Below are 3167 nucleotides of genomic sequence, written 5' to 3' on the forward strand. Positions count from 1 at the left end.
ACATCTGTTTTGTTCATTCAGTAACTGAGATTCCTCTGTGTTATGATAAGTGACGGAGCCCCGCGTTTGATGCCTCTTGTATGCCGCGAGCAGCGCCGGCCCCGAGCGAGTAGGCAACCCTTCACACGGGCCTGTATGCGGCACAGCACAGCTTGGAAACGGGGAAAGGGGGGGGGGGCATTATGCAGCCAGTTAGTCGTATAGTGTCGCAGTGTTCTCATGTGAAAACTTCCCGCGGGGTCGCATTCCAAGTTGACCCTCTTAACATATGACCGATAACAGCTGGGGAGAGTACACACCCCGTCGAACCATTTCGGTTTCTGAACACAAGCAGAGTGTGCTCTGTCCGGTGGCGCCGGCCGGCCCCGAGCGCCGCGGCGGCCGCTCGGGGAACTAACTACAGCCGTGGCGTCCAGTCCACTGCTACTGCTGCGCTCGGGCCGAAGGCTCGGGCCGAGGCTCGGCCGCACGCAGCACGGGGAGGAGGACCTCACACTGCCCCTGAGGGAGACGGGTGTGAGACCATCCATCACAACGGCCAGCGCGTCGCATCGCGGCCGAATACTAAAACGTTTGCGCGTGACGAGCGTCACTCCATCACGCGCGTGACGGCGGCGTGCGTGACAGGTGCGCGAGTCGATGGACACCCATATCGTGACCCCTCGCGCGCGAGCGTGCTTGTGCGTGCGTGCGTGCGTGTGTGTGTGCGTGGCTTATGGTTTATACGAGCCATCTAAAGTCAAGCATCGGCCGGCCGGGCCCACATACTAATGCGAGTCTAGCAGCGATGACTTGCGTGCCTCTATCGCCTTCCCCTCCCCTGCCCCCTCCCCTCCGGCCGGATAGACGCCTGGTGTGGGTGGCCGCGTCCAGGCTGCCAGCAGCGATGGAGCCGCAGATAGAGGGGCTCGGTCCGGCAGGACTGCAGCGCGTGACAACGTGCAGCAGCGAGCCACACCACGGGCTCGGGTTTTGATCGGCTGAAAAAAACTTATTGAAACGCTGAAGAAATCTCAAAACATTTTATGTCAATAATAATTCTCCTTGTATAAATGAGAGCCAGCCCCAGCCGTTCCCGCCAAGCCGCGTCCTAAGTGGCCGCGAGGGTGAGACGAGGCAGTCGTTGCATGTGCCTCACAATTTATTCGGAGCGAGGAAAACTTGATTTGCTGAGGCACCTGTTTCGTGGCGGCTGGCCCCCCCGCGCCCCCAGACACGCCGCGCCACGCCGCGCCACGCCGCGCCACCGAGCGAGCGCAAGAGTCATTTCTGAGGTGGAATGTAAACTCGATGTAAATCAAATGGGGGGCGTGCATCAGGCAAAATCAACACACGGCTTTTCGGTTCGGGATTGCCTCGCGGGGCCGCGGGGCCGCGGGGCCGCGGGGCTGGGAATATGGGGCCGCGCCGCTGTAAACAATAGGACGGGGTTTACGTTAAGGCCATCAGGCCGCCGTATTTATGGTATTTGGAGTCGTCTAAATCTGTCGTGTGCGCGCGCGGGCGGGCGGCGCAGACCAGAGGGAAGAGTGCAAGATGCTGCACGCTGTACCACCAACACACGACCGCCGTGCTGTGGCTGTGTGGAGAGAGATGAACCGTCAGCTCAGCGACCAGACCATATTCGATCGAGAAAGATTTAATATTCCGCAGGATGGCCCATAGACCTCTAATTTTCCTTTAATTACACTGCTGTACGGGCGAGTTGGCTACTTAGTGACCAGAGGACGTCTCTGGAGGTATGACGTGCGTTAGGTAAAGTGTATACCTAACTTTCGAAAAAAAGAAACACAAGTCCTATGGCACCCTTGTGGAGACAAACTTTTGAGATCCACAAACACTAGAATTGCAAAGTGGTTCATACATTACCCGCAAGCATATGATTTATCCCTTAGAGCCCTGAAAGCACTGGTGTTTATTATGTTCATCTTTTCCAACTTGTAAGTACTTACACCGTACCCGGACCCCGACCCCGTGGCGCTTGGCGGCGGGGGCCCGGCCGCGTCCCATTGGGCCAACAACTCGCGTCGCGACGCCCGGAGCCAAATTGACATGATGGCCGGCCTACCAACGCCTCCCGACCCCGCCGCGCCCCGCCGCGCCCCGCCACGCACTGTCGCGCTGGGATTTATGATAGCGCCCGAGCGCGTGACGGTATGCCCAAATGCGGCCCCCGGTGGCCACCGGCTCACACCTCCCCCGCCCGCCTCCCCCCAAAAGGGCCTAAGTAAGACGCAGCACGACATCAGCACTCGGGCGTAGTACTTGAAGAGGTTTTCAATCTTCCACAAAAATGCTTCAATGATTGTTACACTTTTTGCGAGTCGGTCAGCCAGCATCCACTTCCAGGGTCGACAGAAGGCATAGGCAGGCGCCCCTCCGTCTGCAGAGGCTCCAGTCGTCCAGTTCTGCTCCGGTGCGTCGGACTGACGGCCCTTCAGTTTTTCTCCTCCATTAAATAGTCTGGCCGCCATCCGTCCGCGCCGCACCTCGTCTGCCTCGCTGACTTTTGAACCCCTTTGTCTGGCCCGGGCGGGTCGGGTCGGGTGGTTTGGCGCGAGGCGGCCTCCAGCAGTATGGACCAGTGCAACAATCTCGGCCGTACAGTCTTGCTTGATCATCCCTCCTAGACTCCGTCTGTAGAGTAGTCCTTTGTTACTTCACCAGTTATCAAGGCAGGGTGTATGAAGACTTGGAAGAGGACAAACTTGATGTTGTTTGACTTCACACCGACTTCCCGTTGGTTTTGCATCCGCAACCCGCAGCAGCAGCAGGCACGTCGCTGATCTTCACTTCTCTGTTGTTAAGATTCCCGCGATCCAGTTGGCCTCCTAAAAGCAGGGAATGGGGCCGCCAGGCGCGGCGCGGCGGCGCGGCTGTCGCCTCGGGTGCAATGCAGCCAACAAGTACTTGGCGGCGTGGCGCGGCGAGCGGAGCGACGCCAAACAAAAGAGCAACGCGGAGCAACGCCGTCATCTGTCTGTCTGGGCGGAAACGAAGCCCGGGCCGCCGTGGCGGCCGCGGGGCGGCGAGGCCCCGGCCGGCGCGAACAGATCCCAGCAGTCATTCTTCCTCGCTATTGCATTTCCATAGAGCCGGGAAAACGGGCGCTTTCGAGCGCGGAGCTCGGCTGGCAGCCGTCTGCCGCTGGTAGACTCAGCCCCCCC

Source organism: Frankliniella occidentalis, unplaced genomic scaffold (assembly GCF_000697945.3).
Source record: "Frankliniella occidentalis isolate FOCC.00 unplaced genomic scaffold, Focc_3.1 Scaffold362, whole genome shotgun sequence".
NCBI classification, from domain to species: Eukaryota; Metazoa; Arthropoda; class Insecta; order Thysanoptera; family Thripidae; genus Frankliniella; species Frankliniella occidentalis.